This window comes from Macaca fascicularis, chromosome 6 (genome assembly GCF_037993035.2).
Source record: "Macaca fascicularis isolate 582-1 chromosome 6, T2T-MFA8v1.1".
In the NCBI taxonomy this organism is placed as follows: domain Eukaryota; kingdom Metazoa; phylum Chordata; class Mammalia; order Primates; family Cercopithecidae; genus Macaca; species Macaca fascicularis.
Window position 1 is genome coordinate 74690598 of NC_088380.1, and position 17355 is coordinate 74707952.

Sequence of the window (17355 nt, forward strand, 5' to 3'; positions counted from 1 at the left end):
TGGGCAACAGAGTGAGACTCTGTCTCAAAAAAAAAAAGAATTTATCCTATAGCTCAGAGGCAAGCAAACTTTTGCAAAAGGACCAAATAGTAAATGTTTTAGGCTTCCAGGCCATCCATCACTATTACAACTACTCAACCCTGCTATTGTAGCATGAAAGGAGCCATAGACAACAGGCAAACAAATGGGCAGAGCTGTGTTCCAATAAAACTTTATTTTTTTTAATGGCAGGTTGAATTTGACCCACAGGCTATACTTTGCCAACCTCTGCTAGGTATCCTAGCACATATAAACAAAAACATGTATACACATAATTATTGTATTTATCACAGCAATAGCCTAAGAGCAGCAACCATCTTGATATCCATTAAGAGAGGACTAGACAAGTAAATTACGGCACCTCTATTCAATGTAATACTTGCAGTCATTAAAAAGAAGGAGGTAGCTCTATGTGCACTGATAAGGGTTGGTATTCAAAATACATCAAATTTTTTTAAAAAGCAAGTACAGAACAGGGTACAGTATGCCCTCACTTTCATTGAAAATTTATATGTGCGTATGTACATATTTGCTCATCTAAGCATCGCATGTATCTGAAGGACAAAGAGATTGGGGAGGGGAATTGGATGGCTGGGGAACCAGAGCATGAAGGGTTTTTTTTCACTATGCCCTTTTGTGCCCTTTGAATTTTATATCACGTGCTTTACCAATGAATGACAAATAAATATAATTTAATGTTTTAAATGTGTATGTTCTTGCAGTAGTGTTTTTAGATTACCAAGTATAGATATAAAAATTAATTGGAGCTCTGGACAGCAGACTATCTATTTCCAAAGTCCTCTCTCATGCCCAGAGGCCATGTGGAATCCATCAAAGAACATCATAGTGGGAACCGGGAGACCTGGCTTCAAGCCCAGGCTGTTACCCACTCTCTGCGCTGCCTGGGGCCAGCCACCTCATCTCTCTGAACATCTCTTTCCTCCTCTGTAAAATGGAGGCAGTAGTACTTGTGAGCTATGTTATATAAAATAATATTACTGTTATTGGGGAAATCTCAATGCCTCTGGACCTATTTCTTGATCTGCAAAATCAGAAAGTTGGACAAAATGAGCCTTTTGACTCCCCTGTCAATAAACAAAATTGTTATTTATAAGAACTCAAGCAAAATCAAACTTGGTAAGCAAGTGAGGACTCTTTTTACTTATCTCAAGAAAGTAATCTCCAAGACCAAAAAGGAAATAGGAGACATGTTTGGACTCAGACATCAAGTCCAACGTGGAGGTGAGGAAAAGCTGCCTTCCTCCAAGGACACCACTTCTTCTTTCCTCGGCCCAGCTGACCCAGTGATTATCAACCAGGCAACATTTTTTGAGCTACCACTGGGTACAGAACACACTCTGTAGGAAGAAGTTTAGGAAATGTCACTCATAAAGAAGGATACATTAATAGAGTTAAATAATCGACTCATGAAGGCCAGTGGGACAAATGAATGAAAAGAATGGGTGAGAGGGATCATTCAGGGAGGGTCCTCTGTCCTGACCTCACTTCTGGTCTCTGCTAAGAGCCATCATTTGTGTTGTTTCAGGGACTCCGGGGAGATGACAGGACAGTAACAAGGAAAAAGCCATGTTGCACTATTCTCTTCTCTCTTTTTTTTTTTTTTTTTTTTTGGACACAGGGTCCCACTCTGTTGCCCAGGCTGGAGTGCAGTGTCAAGATCACAGCTCACTGCAGGTTCAACCTCCCCTGGCTCAGGTGATCTTCCCACCTCAGCCTCCTGAGCAGCTGGGATCACAGGTGTGCCACCCTGCCTGGCTAATTTTGTGTTTTTTGTAGAGATGGAGTTTCACCACTTTGCCCAGGCTGGTCTCGAACTCCTGGGCTTAAGGGATCCACCTGCCTCAGCCTCCCAAAGTGTCCTCTTATTTCTGAGAATTAACAACAGGAACTGGTTACTGTTAAACAAAAGTTTGGGGTGAGTTAAACTGACAGGAAATAGCATACATGCTGAATTATAAGGTGGGAAATGTGAAGTCCATTTTCAGACAAAGCCAATTCAATGAGAATGTGCTGATATGACAAGGGGCAGAGCTCTCAGCACCGTGTCAACTGGTGGAAAACTCTTTCCTTTCCTTCCTCACTTCTGTGGGCTTGGGTGTAACTCTCCAGACCCTTTGAAAATAATGTTGCAAAGACTGTGTTCCTGACTCTAAAGAACTTTTTACACCCAAATAAACCGTTTTTGCCTTCTCAACCTTAAAATTAAGGCAGCCAGTCAAATCTAAGAGAATTCAGCTGGAAACCATCATTCTCAGCAAACTATCGCAAGAACAGAAAACCAAACACCCATGTTCTCACTCAGAGGTGGGAATTGAACAATGAGATCACTTGGACTCGGGAAGGGGAACATCAGACACCGGGGCCTAATGGGGAGGGGGGAGTAGGGAGGGATGGCATTGGGAGTTATACCTGATGTAAATGATGAGTTGATGGGTTCCGACGAGTTGATGGGTGCAGCACACCAACATGGCACAAGTATACATATGTAACAAACCTGCATGTTGTGCACATGTACCCTAGGACTTAAAGTATAATAATAATAAAACAAAATTTAAAAAAAATCTAAGAGAATTTCACAAATCATAGGCTCTCCCTGGCAATACAGAGAGCATGGCAAATGTACAGTCCCACAAATGATGGGATGGGGCAAGGGCGGGGAATGTGGTACCCTAAGCAAGCAGAAAAAGAGGGTGGGATTTCAAATGTGAATTTAAAAATACACTTTCTCTTTGAGAGGTGGAAGATAAATGTTTATTTAGGGTTTGGTAACAATTTTGGTGGAGTATGGGAACAAGAAGGAATAGGATGAAAAAGGGAAGAGAAAAAAGGAAAACGAGGCCGGGTGTGGTGGCTCACGCCTGTAATCCCAGAGCTTTGGGAGGCCAAGGAGGGTGGATCATGGTCAGGAGTTTGAGACCGGTGAAACCCTGTCTCTACTAAAAATACAAAAAATTAGTCGGGCATGGTGGCAGGCGCCTGTAGTCCCAGCTACTTGGAAATGAGGCAAGAGAATCGCTTGAACCCAGGAGGCAGAGGTTGCAGTGAGCCGAGACGGTACGGCTGCACTCCAGCCTGGGCAACGGAGACTCCGTCTCAAAAAAAAAAAAAAAAAAGGAAAATGAATGAGTGAATTCAGTATGAGAAAATTTTGCTATGTGCCCACTCTTTGGGCTGCTTCATGAGGAGGAATCTCCTGAAAGGGGACTTTGTGCTAGAGAAGAACAGGCAAGCCTTGATGGGGCTGGGGCCTGAGAGAGAGCATTTGAAAGACCAGCAGTCGAGAGTGTGAGAAGGGGACCCAGTGGGATGGCCTTTTTGCTCCCTCACAGTCTCAGTCCCCTCAGACTCCCGAGGGCAGCAGTCCCCAACCTTTTTGGCACCAGGGACTGGTTTCATAGAAGACAATTTTCGCACAGATGGAGGGCAGGGGGGTGGTTTGGGGATGATTCAAGCACATTTCATGTATTGTACACTTTATTTCTGTTAGTATTACATTGTAATATATAATGAAATAATTACACAACTCACCATAATGTAGAATCAGTGGGAGCCCTGAGCTTGTTTTCCTGCAACTAGACGGTCCCATCTGGGTGTGATGGAAGACAGTGACAGATCATCAGGCATTCTCATGAGGAGCACACAACCTAGATGTCTCACATGCATGGTTCACAATAGGGCTCGCGCTCCTATGAGAATCTAATGCCACCACTGATCTGACAGGAGGCAGAGCTCTGGAGGTAATGTGTGCAATGGGGAGCAGCTATAAGTACATACAGATGAAGCTTTGCCTGCTTGCCAGACACTCACAACCTGCTGTCCAGCCTGGTTCCTAAATTAGCTTATTTCTACCATACCAATCCATGGCCCAGGGGCTGGAAACCCATGCCCTGTAAGGAACTGTTACCATGAATTAGACTTAGTATTTTTTTTTTTTTTTTTTTTTTGAGACAGAGTTTTGCTGTGTCACCCAGGCTGTGGGGCGGCACGATCTGGGCTCACTGCAAGCTCCACCTCCTGGGTTCACACCATTCTCCTGCCTCAGCCTCCCGAGTAGCTGGGACTACAGGCGCCTGCTACCGAACCCGGTTGATTTTTTGCATTTTTAGTAGAGACGGGGTTTCACCGTGTTAGCCAGGATGGTCTCATCTCCTGACCTCATGATCCACCCGCCTTGGCCTCCCAAAGTGCTGGGATTACAGGCGTGAGCCACCACGCCCGGCCTAGGCTTAGTCTTTCAGCCTGTGTTTTGCTGCATATATACCTATCCACAAACAAAAGATGCTCTTCTTTGTGTGTTAATTTCTACCCAAGTTGAAAAAAATAGTGGCATCTAGTATACATCTTTCTGCAACTTGCTTTTTCAAAAAAAAAAAAACTCATTGCCTCCTAATATATATTGATTGAGTTCATTCATTTCAACCACTTTGTATCACTTCATCATATAAACATACCTTGATTATTTATACATTCCCTTTTTGATGGACATTAGCTTATTTCCAATTTTCATATTTTGCAAGCAGTGCCACAACGTACATCCTTTTCCATGTTTCCTAGTGCATGTGTGCAAAAAGTTCTAGACCAATGAATATCTAGAGTTAGAATTATTGGATCCTGTGGCATGCTTACTTTCAGCTTTACAAAATATTGCCAAATTATTTTCCAAAGTGGTTGCACCATCTAGGCACAGTGGTTCACACCTGTAATCCCAGCGCTTTGGGAGGACAAGCTGGGATGATCACTTGAGGCCAGGAGTTTGAGACTCGCCTGGGCTACATAGCAAGATCCCAACTCAATTTTTAAAATAATAAACATATAAAAACACAAAATATATATAAATAAACAAAGTGGATGTATCAATTTACACTTGTACCCACTCCCCAAAGACTATTCAATGACTTTTTTTACTTTTGCCCTTATAATGCATATGAAGTGCTATCTTGTTTTAGTTTGCATTTTCCAGATTACTAGTGAGGTTGTGCATCTTTTCATATACATTTTCCATCTGTGACTTGTCTATTTATACCCTTTGCCCATTTTTCTGCTTTATTTTTTGTCTGTTCCATATTGATTTGTAGGAGTTCCTTATATATTCTAGAAATTATTCCTGTGTTTCATATACCTGTTTTTTGTCCAACAGTTTGGAAACCAAAATATCAGTAATCATTTCTGGAATATAGCATTCAGTTATATAGATATTAATATGAGAAAAAATACCACTTGGTTTTCTAATCTAAAAAATTCATAAAATAGTTTCTCTCTTTGACTCTGATGCACCAAAAATTTTACAAAGGGTCAGTTACTGGACCGTCCAATAATAGTTTATCACGCTGTCCAAAAAAACCTGACACAATAGAAGAACTTCCTCTCACCCTTGTTTTAAACTTTCTGTATCAGTCCAGTTCTCTCCACCTCAAGGAACAAAAACAGATGGCACACACAAATTAGGAAAATTGGAGGAGGTTTTATTTACAGAGGGACTAACTACAAAGGGGTGAGTGGGGATAGCAGAGCCATAAGAGATAGTGGCAGTGGAACTGTATAAGAATAGGGTAAAAGAGAACTTGCCGGGACCCAAAAAGAGAATGGCATAGAGCAGGCCACCTAGATAAGAGCAGTGACATTCTGTTAAGAGACACAGCAACTTGTGTCAACCTCACAGGAAGGAACCAAGGAAATATATGCCCTGGCCCCATGCTCCTCTCTCTCTCCTTCACATCTCCTGCAGAAAGCCAGAAGGCATGGGTGCCTTTGCTGTGATCCACAGCCTCCCAGAACAGAAAATTATAGAGAAAGGTGGAAAATGAATCTAAAAGGTCAAATTGAAGAAATCCAGCAAGCTTGCCTAGCCAAATAACTTCAGATTCTATACCACCCAAAGGAAAGGCAAATAAACTTTTAAATGTAAAGACTGACTTAAAGCACTTTCTGGGCATGGTGGCTCACACCTGTAATCCCGGCACTTTGAGAGGCTGAGGTGTATGGATCACCTGAGGTCAGGAGTTTGAGACCAGCCTGGCCAATATGGTGAAACCTCGTCTCTACTAAAAATACAAAAATTATCCCAGCATTGGGGTTCATGCTACTTAGGAGGCTGAGGCAGGAGAATCACTTGAACTTGAGAGGCGGAGGTTGCAGTGAGCCAAGATCATGCCACTGCACTCCAGCCTGGGCAATAGAGCAAGACTCCATCTCAAAAAGAATTTAAAAAAAAAAAAAAGAGCCCTTTCTGGAATTATACAAGAGTAGTGAAAGATAGATAATAGAGGCAGATACCACTTTATCTCCTATTTTCTGTCTTTAATTTCTGCCAAGGAGAAAGATTACTGGCCAGAAAATAATACAACAAGCATCCATATGAGAGATCTATAAATCCAAACTGGTGGAAAGATCATAAGAAAGCATCTGGGTTCTCTACATTGGTGCAAACCTCCTGGCCCCAACAAACTACATCCTAGCCTACACCTAGAAGAGATTGGTGATAAAATGAGCTGCTGTTCATTATCACAAAAGAATTCTAGAAACTGGGGCGGGAATCAATAGTGCAATTCTCAGGCAGGTTGTCCAATACCACCTTGAACACGGGGAGAAGAAAGGGGAGCATTTAATTTTGCATAAGATTCAGATAGAGAAAGTCATGATTTAATGAATTAACAGGACTTTGGTTTTTATCCAAACTCTGCCAGACTGACTAATCAGAAGAAGCTGTCAATATGCAGCTTCATCATTTGAACTCAGCATATTACAGAGACTTTTACCTTGTGAACAAGACGGAAGAATGTGGCCCAGATGATCACAAAGATAAGTGCTAATTATGAATCAATGTCAGCCCAGAGTTTCTAGTGTCAAGGAATTCTGTGTGCAGTCTTGTCCTGTTCATTGAGTAAATAGCTGAGTGTACAGTTGGCTTGCTAATGCACTTCTCTGACTGCTGGGAAAGGTAGCCAATACATTTAATATGGCAGAGTGAAGATCCAAAGGCTCTAATGACAAGCCAAGCTTAATAAAAATTTTAACTGAAATAAATGTAAAGCCCTATGCTTACATTTCTTTCATGCATAAGAACAGAATCAGGTCTAGGCGCGGTGGCTCACGCCTGTAATCCCAGCACTTTGAGAGGCTGAGGTGGGCAGATCACCTGAGGTCGGGAGTTCAAGATCAGCCTAATCAATATGGAGAAACCCCGTCTCTACTAAAAATAAAAAAATAAAAAAAATTTAAAAAATTAGCCGGGAATGGTTGTGCATGCCTTTAACCCCAGCTACTCGGGAGGCTGAGGCAGGAGAATCACTTGAACCCGGGAGGCAGAGGTTGCAGTGAGCCGAGATTACGCCACTGCACTCCAGCCTGGGCAACAAGAGTGGAAACTCCGTCTCAAAAAAAAAGAGAACAGAATCAGGAAAACATGACTAGGCCCCTAATTAAACATGGTGGGGTTTATTTCTTCTGTCCTCCAAAGCCTATCAAAATGATAATAGATTAATTGTTTACAAAAAGTAAAACTCAAAAAAAAAAAAAGAGAATGAGAGAGGAGAAATAGAAGACAGGAGATGTGAGCAATAATTTGAAAAACAGAAAGTGTATAGTAACTAATTTAGCAGAACCTACCGTCAATGAGTCTGCAAAGAGGAATTCCAATGAAAGTGAAGCCAATTCACTCCCAAGAACCCTGGAAAGACCTAGGACTAGGTTCTGTCCAGGTGCTGCAGAAGGGAGTGGCGAAGCACTGAGTGAAAAGTAAAAGTGTGTGAAAGTATTCATATTAATAGAATGAGGGGCTTAGTGAGGGTGTGTTTTCATTCACTGAAGATGTTTGAGCAGAATTAAACATTAATCAAATATGTTATAAAAGTGATTCAAATGTTGGGCACAAACTTGACTCCAATTACTTTTAAAGCCCCATCACTCTGAAATCCTATGATTCTACAATTTATAGTTACTTATAAAATTGCGTAGACAGGACTTCAACAGGTTTTAGGTACTTCCGGATGTATTTTTATCAGCGTCCAATAGGTGGCGCTGTAGTATAAGATGAGACTCAGCAAACAGCTGCCCTTACTTGATTCTCCTGTGCTCTTCCGAGTGTCTAGTGACACGTAACAGCTAGAATGTTTGATTTTTTAAAAATCGGAAATCTAAACCCAGAGATTCAGAACACCTAGGTTTCATAGTTCTTGTGGCGCATGAGCCTTTGTGTGATTTAGTTTGTCATCCTTCTCTGTCCTTCCGTCTTATTCCTATCTAAGCTGTGGCACTTCATTGTATTTGTCGTTTTCGGACAGCAAAGTAAGTCAAACGCGAAACAAGTCCCCCTTCACATCCCGGAGGCCCTGCCTCATTGCATGTACCCTTTTTCTCAGGGCTCTGGGTATGTGGGGCTCTACCAGCATTATCTCCCTTGATTTAAAAAATAATAACAAATAAAAACAAGACAAAACAAAGAACTCAATGTTCCAGCACCAGTTTAGATCAGTATCAATCAGGAATACGATTGTCTCCGGCTGTACTTCCTTTTCTGCTGATTAGGAGATTCATGCTTCGCTTCTTTGTTTTTGTTTTTGTTTTCGTTTTGATTTATTAAATGAATTCCTTCACATCACAGCCAAATCCAATACACTTTGCTTTCCAAAAGCTAATTACTTAATATCTAGCTCTTCTTGACAAATTTTGCCACTCATCAAAGCTGTAAAACTTGGTTTCTTCATTTCCCTTTATCTGCTTCAGATTTACAAGGTCCCTGGGGAATTTCTGCTCCTCATCAAGGAATGTCTGTCTCTATCAACTCCACGTATTCAGATAACTCTGCTCCTACATTCAAAACTCAAATCCACGAACATTTCCTAACATGAGGCATCTGTAAAGCTGTCCAATTTACCCTCTCAGCATAAACTGTCCCGCAGGGTTTTTCAACTTAATGATTTTTTTTTTTTCATTTTGGCTAAATGCCATTAGTCCACCCAAAAAGCAAGACTGGCTTTTTTTTTTTAAAAAAAAAAAAAAAAAAAAAAGGAGGTTTCACTCTTGTCACCCAGGCTGGAGTGCAGTGGCACGATCTCAGCTCACTGCAACCTCCGCCTCCCAGGTTCAAGCAATTGTCCCGCCTCAGCCTCCCAAATAGCTGAGATTACAGGCACCTGCCACCACTCATAGCTAATTTCTGTATTTTTAGTAAAGACAGGGTTTCACCATGTTGCATGTTGGCCAGGCTGGTCTCGAACTCCTGACCTCAAGTGATCTGCCTGCCTCAGCTTCCCAAAGTGCATTATGGACGTGAGTCATTGCACTCGGCCAATGCTGCCTTTTTTAAATACTTGAGTCTAGTCTGACAAGAAAAGTTAGTGAGTTGAGTGGGGGGGAAAAGGCCCATACTCACAATACAAAACAGTAACAAACCCCAAACAACAGCAACAACAATAAAAAACCAGCATTCTTTCCATGACCAGATTTTCAATAGTAATTGCACCTTTGCACCTTGTGTAAGTACACATCCTAGCAGCCTTGCTCAGTTATATATCTGATTGACTCTGGTTGTTTGGTTTGGTTTTCTAAAATGTCCTCTGTACTAACCTGATCTGAACTCATATATTCCATCAGTTCTACACCAACTTTCTAGACTTGATCTTTCTGTCATTCTCTGGAAAGAACAGAATTATTTAGAGCAGTTAATATGCACTTGTGGAAACCTCTCTGGGTTGTTTGTCTCACAGAAGGAAGAGTTACACCTGGCTTATTAGTCCTCCAACTACATCATTTCTATAGTTTCAGAACGTTCTCACATTTCCAACATCATTGATATAAGTGAACACCCACCCACCCCAAATCACAAAATAAAAAACTTTCAAAGGAATATTATGCATTTGCCATACAGATTCTCATATGTTTATTTTAAATTTATTATGTTCATAACATATTTAGTCTGTTAAGTGCTTATAAGGTTGGGTTGGAAGCAGTGCTCTTAGTGGTCCTTGTAATCTGCTATCAGGCAAATTGCAGAGCCTATTGAAAAGGAAAGAATTTCAACTTTGTGGGTTCGAATTCAACATACAAACCCCTACTCAAGCCGCATTCATTCATGTTGTGATGAAGCTGTGTACTGGGAGACCCTGGAACTGCCTAATGGGTTCACCTTGCCCGCTGCCTAGACAGAGCAAATTTATCAAGACAGGGGAATTGCAGCAGAGAAAAAGTAATTCACACAGAGCCAGCTGTGCAGGACACCAGAGTTTTTTTATTACTCAAATCAGTTGCCCTGAGCATTGGGGTATCAGAGTTTTTAAGGACAACCTGGTGAGTTGGGGTTAGCCAGTGAGCCAGGAGTTCTGGTTGGTTAGGTAGGAGATGAAATCATAGGGAATTGAAACTGTCATCTTGCGCTGAGTCAGTTCCTGGATGGGGGCCACAAGATCAGATGAGCCAGTTTATCGATCTCGGTGGGGCCAGCTGATCCATCAAGTGCAGGGTCTGCAAAATCTCTCAAACGCTGATCTTAGGAGCAGTTTAGGGAGGATCGGAATCTTGTAGCCTCCAGCTGCATGACTCCTAAACCATAATTTCTAATCTCATGGCTAATTTATTAGTACTACAAAGGCAGGCTAGTCCCTACACAAGAAAGAGGTTTGTTTTGGGAAAGGGCTATTCTTGTCTTCGTTTTAAACTGTAAGTTCCTCCCAAAGTTAGTTCAGCCTATGCCCAGGAGGGAGAAAGGACAGCTTAAAGGGTAGAACCAAGATAGAGCCAGTTAGATCTCTTTCACTGTCTGTCATAATTTTGCAAAAGCAGTTTCAACCCTAAGGATGAGGCACACCAGTGTCTCTGTAACTCAAGCATCTTAAACATAGATGTGGTTTGCCTCCCACCAGGACAAAGGAGAAGCTTTCTAAAGCTGATGAAAGAGCTGCTTAAGAGAGCATACAAGGCCAAGCGCAGTGGCTCACCCCTGTAATCCCAGCACTTTGGGAGGCTGAGGTGAGCGAATCACTTGAGGTCAGGAGTTCGAGACCAGCCTGGCCAACATGGTAAAACTCCGTCTCTACTAAAAATACAAAATTAGTCAGGCATAGTGGCGCATGCCTGTAATCCCAGGGAGGCCCAAGGCAGAATTACTTGAACCCAGGAAAGAGAGGTTGCCTGACCCGAGAGATGGAGGTTTCAGTGAGCCAAGATCATGCCACACTGCACTCCAGCCTGGGCAACAAGAGTGAAACTCCATCTAAAACAAAACAAAAAAAAAGTATACAAGTTTTTGGTTTCTAAAGAAAAATAATAATAATCAACTTGAGCCTATACCTGCTTCAAGAAAATTTTCAGCGAGATTTAAAACAAATAACAACCACCAAAACAAACAAAAAAAAAAAAACCAGCATAACAGATGCTACAGAATTAATTTCTCATTAGGGAACCAAGCAGTCCAGCATAGGTCTCTCCAATAATCTACTCAAAGAAGCCTAGGAAAATTTCCCCAAATTGTGACAGTTGTGATATTCCTCTTCTGATGTTTCTAGTAAAACTATGGCCAGTTATATGAAGATAAAAACTGACTTGGCCGGCACAGTGGCTCACACCTGTAATCCTAGAACTTTCAGAGGCCAAGGCAGGATCATGAGGTCAGGAGTTTGAGACCAGCCTGGCCAATATGGTGAAACCCCGTCTCTACTAAAAATACAAAAATCAGCCGGGCACGGTGGTGCATGCCTGTAATCCCAGCTACTCAGGAGACTGAAGCAGGAGAATCACTTAAACCTGGGAGGCAGAGGTTGCAGTGAACCGAGATCGTGCCATTGCACTCCAGCCTGGGCAATAAGAGCAAAACTTCGTCTCAAAAAAGCAAAAACAACCTGACTAGATTTCTATGAGATTATATCACCTAAAGTATGCCTTAGCTCAGGCTGGCACAACAAAATATCACAGGCTGAAGAGAAACGATGGAAATCTATTCTCTCACAGTTCCGGATGCAGTTCCCAGAACCGGAAGGTGCAATGCTGCCATAGCAACAAATAAACCCAGGTCACCATGGTGACTCTTCTGCAGCTGTGTTCATTGACCCACACCATCATGGTGACTCAGCAACTTTCTTTCTCTGCTCCTCCAGCTCCACTGCTACCATCCTCTTTGATATCAACTTTGAGTATCTTTTCTCTGCCTCACAACTAATATAACTTCCACTAGACCAGGGCTTTTACAATCTCTTGCATTTGTGAACTGCATCTCTGGGCAGCCCAGATCTACTGCCTCTTGTCCTTTATTCATCACCAGTACAAATTCTTGAGAGAGAAAACCTGATTGAGTTAGCAAGTAACTATAGGCTTCCTCACAGGCCTCCAGCCCAGTGGTTCTCTAATGTGAGCATGGAATCACCTGGAAGGCTTCTTAAAACACAGATTGCAGCCCAGAGTGGTGGCTCACGCCTTAATTCCAGCACTTTGGTAGGCCAAGGCAGGCAGATCACTTGAGGTCAGGAGTTCGAGATCAGCCTGGGCCAAGATGGTGAAATCCCATCTTCACTAAAAATACGAAAATTAGCCAGGCATGGTGGTGCACACCTATAATCCCAGCTACTCGGGAGGCTGATGCAGGAGAATCGCTTGAACCTGGAAGGCAGAGATTGCAGTGGGCCGAGATTGCACCATGGCAGCACTCCAGCCTGGATGACAGAGTGATTCCCTGTCTCAACAAAAAAAAGAAAAGAAAAGAAAAGAAAAAGGAAAAACACACAGATTGCTATGCACTACCCTCAGAGGTTCTAATTCAGCAGATCTCCAGCAGAGTCCAATCACCCATATTGCTATACATTTCCAGGTGATGCTGATGTTTCTGATCTTGAGATCACACTTTAAAACCACTGCTCTGGCCTGTAGGTGGATAGTCCTCAGCTGTAGGCCGGGGAATATGTGATGTGGTTGTGGATGTAACCACCTATGGATAAGGATAATAAGCTTTCCAGGTGATTCCATGCTCACATTTGAAAACCACTGGGCTGGAGGCCTGTGAGGAAGCCTATAGATACTTGCTAACTCAATCAGGTTTTCTCTCTCAAGAATTTGCACTGGTGATCAATAAAGGACAAGAGGCAAGAATTGGTAATCGAAGTAGATCTGGGCTTTCCAGAGATACAGTACACAAATGCAAGAGGCTGTAGAAGTATCCATTTCCCTCAACAAAAGGCTCTAGACATAAACATTTTAATATGGCCTGTGAACAGGCAAGCTGTTGTCTGACATTTTCCCTATTCTTTTAGTAAGAGAGGTCCACCAGGCTTTCACTGAGTGCCTACTACATGCCAGGCTTTCATTGTGCTAAGCACCGGAGATACAAAACTCAGCCATTTTAACTTGTAGTCACTGAGGACTTAGCTAGATAAATTTTAATGGCTTGTAAAAATTAAGATAAATGTTTTGGTTCCCTTTTAATAGAAAGACACATCAAAAGATAACTACAGAAATTCTCAAAAGTTTCTACTCAAATCATGTTGTGATAAAAACAGAAGTATGAGGGGTGCATAAGTAAGAAAAGCACATTCAAAAAATAATAGAGTTAAAAGAATTAGTTATGAACTACTCAGGATGTTTAACACAGAGCAAACCAATATATTATGTTGAAAATAGACTAGCCTCAGTGCTCTCAAAATCCAGATTCATGCAAAGAAGTAAAGCCAGCATTTCTGAAAAGGAAGGGGTATTCAGCAGGTCTGCTAGAGGCAGGAAATAAGCCAAATGTATACTGATTTTTTGGTAAAGGCTAGAAACCTGCTTCCATCCCCTAAGTCATTCAGGTTTCATTGCCCACCCTTCCCGTCTCTGAATTTTGGCATTTGGCCTGCCTAAATTCAGGGTGGATTGTGTTGTATTATGTCGTCCTCTAGTGGTTTCAAAAATTTCTTTTCTCCCTTCTCTACAGGCAGTGCCTATCACAGGGCCACACAGACGCTTGATATGTCATGCATGTCTGTTAAATGGACTGATGGATGACATAGGTCCTACATCCTACTCAATGACTGAGCCTGGGTGACACAAACTATGTCAGCTTCACTAGAAGAATGAGCATACAAGTATTTTAGGCTCCAGCTACTTATGCCATCATTCATTGTCCTTAAAAATGGACAACGAAGCCGGGTGCAGGGGCTCACACCTATTACAAGTAATAGGTGTAAATTCAGGCACTTTCGGAAGCTGAGGCAGGCAGATCACCTGAGGTCAGGAGTTCAAGACTAGGCTGGCCAACATGGTGAAACCCCATCTCTACTAAAAATACCAAAAATTAGCCGGGCTTGGTGGCAAGTGCCTGTAATCCCAGCTACTCAGGAGGCTGAGGCAGGAGAATCACTTGACCTAGGAGGTGGAGGTTGCAGTGAGCCGAGATCGCCCCACTGCACTCCAGCCTGGGCAACAAGAATGAAACTCTGTCTAAAAAAAAAAAATATATATATATATATATATATATATATATGACCTAAACTTTTTTGTTGTTGTTGTTGTTGCCAGCTTGGTATATTATGCTTTGTGGTTTAAGGTATTTTTGTCTGTGTATTTTTTTTTCCACTTTATGTATTTGTTCAACAAGTGTTTATTGCTCCCACTATGTGCAAGGGACCCTGATGGTCAGTTTGGGGAGCAATTGAGGTGCAAATGGGATACATCCTTGCCCTCGAAGTGCTTACAGCATAGGAAGAAAGCAGCGTAAACACAGATTCCACTCCAGCAATGTTTCAGGGTGCCCCAAGAGAGGAGTGGTTTTAATAGTTCAGAGAAGGGAAAGTTGCCTGTGAAATAATTATCTCTGGACATATGACACCTGTCTGTCTTTCCTAAATGAAGACGACTCAACAGCAAACAAACCACAGGATGTCATCATGACAGAGCTGATGTCATAGTCTACACTGAAGCTGTGACTAAGTTCAAGACTCTATTCCTGTTCTTCAAGTAACAAAAATGCTGCTAGATTCCAACACAGAAATAATATTCACTCAGTATTTACTGACTTTAAAATACCTTACCAGTTACCATGAGGAAAGAAAAAACAATAGCTAAGAAGTTGACTCTGACATGAAGGAAATTATTATATAGTGGGAGAAAGTTGCTTAGGATTAATAATTAAGTAATATATCAGAACTGAGATCTTATGATTCTCAGCTATTTTTAAAGTTTATTAAAATAATTTATAACGTATCTAGTATTGAAACTGGAGGTAGAAAAAAGTTTTATCTTCTTTGCTGGAAAGAAATTTGCAAAACGTTTGTGATAAAGAAATGGTATATCGGGCCGGGCGCGGTGGCTCAAGCCTGTAATCCCAGCACTTTGGGAGGCCGAGGCGGGTGGATCACGAGGTCAGGAGATCGAGACTATCCTGGCTAACATGGTGAAACCCCGTCTCTACTAAAAATACAAAAAACTAGCCGGGCGTGGTGGCAGGCGCCTGTAGTCTCAGCTACTTGGGAGGCTGAGGCGGGAGAATGGCGTGAACCCGGGAGGCGGAGCTTGCAGTGAGCCGAGATCACGCCACTGCACTCCAGCCTGGGAGACACAGCGAGACTCCGTCTCAAAAAAAAAAAAAAAAGAAATGGTATAGGCAGAATATAATGTTTTCCTACAAGTTAGTAATAAAAAGACAAATCACCTAAACAAAAGTTAGATGAAATACTCAAACAGACATTTGTCAAAAGAAGACATAAAAAAGTGAGCACGTTTTCATGTGCTTATTGATCATTTCTATTAGTCATTAGGGAAATGCAAAGTGAATGAGATACCACTACCCATCTATCAGAATGGCTTATAATTAAAAAGATTGATAGCACCAGCTGTGATGCAGATCTAGAAAACCAGAACTCTCAGACATTGTTGGTAGGCTTGTGAAATGAGACCTTTTGGGAAAAGGTCTGACATGTTCTTATAAAGCTAAACAGACACCTGCTCTGTGATGTCACAATTCTACTCCTAGATATTTAACAAAGGAAAAAAAAAATACTATCTAGCCAAATGTGGTGGTTCCTGCCTGTAACCCCAGCTACTTGGGAACCTGAGGCAGGAGGATCCCTGGAGGCCAGGAGTTTAAGACCAGCCTGGAAAACATAGCAAGACTCTGTCTCTACAAAAAAGAAAACAATGTTTAATTAGCTGGATGTAGTGGTGTGCACCTGTAGTCCTAGCTACTCAAGTGGCTGAGGCAGAAGGATTGCTTGAGCCCAGGAGTTCAAGGTCATAGTGAGCTACGATTATGCTACTGCACTCCCGCCTGGATGACAGAGTGACCTCATTTCTTTCTTTTTTTTTTCTTCTGTAAATTATAAATAACCTTGGAAGAGACCTTGTTTATTTTAAAAAAAAAAAAAAAAAAGCCTATCTTTCCCCTAAACTGTATTCATCAATAAGGGAATTAATAAACTGTGCTGCACTTATGCAGTGAAGAAAAAGTAACAAAATACACATCAACAAAAAATAGTAAATTATTGATATAACAGCAACATTGATACATCCCAAAAACATTATGTCGAGTGAAATAAGTCTTACTCAAAAGAGAACATGTTGTAAGATTCCGTTTACATGAAGCTCTAGGACAGTCAAATCTACTCTGTGGTAGAAAAACGAAAACAGTTGTTTCTTCTTTTGGGTGAGTGCTATCACCTGAATGTATATGTTCCCTCAAAATTCATATCTTGAAACCTAATCACCAATACAATAGTATTAAGAGATGGGGTCTTTGGAAGGTGATTAGGACAGGAAGGAGGAGTCCTCATCAGTAGGATTTGGGCTCTTAGAAAAGAAACCTAGCCTGGCACTGTGGCTCACACCCATAATCCTACAACTTTGGGAGACATGGATCACTTGAGCTCAGGAGTTCGAGACCAGCCTGGGCACCATGACAAAACCCCATCTCTACAAAAAACTACAAAAATTAGCCAGGTGTGATGGTATGCTCCTGTAGTCCCAGCTACTTGGGGGACTACGGCAGGAGAATAGCTTGAACCTGGGAGGTCAAGGCTGCAGTGAGCTGAGATCTTGCCACTGCACTCCAGCCTGGGTGAAAAAGTGAGGCCCTGCCTCAAAAAAAAGAGAGGCCCAAGAGAGCTGCCTTGCCCCTTCCGCCATGTGAGGATGTAACAAGAAGTGCCATCTATGAACTAGGAAATAGGCCCTCACCACTCACTGAATCTGCCAGAGCCTTGATCTTGGACTTCCCAGCCTCCAGAACCATAAGAGACAAATTTCTGTTGTTTATAAACCTCTAGTTTGTGATATTTTGTTATAGCAGCCTGAATGCACAAGGACAGTGGGCATGGAGATTGACTGAGACAGGACATGAAGGAA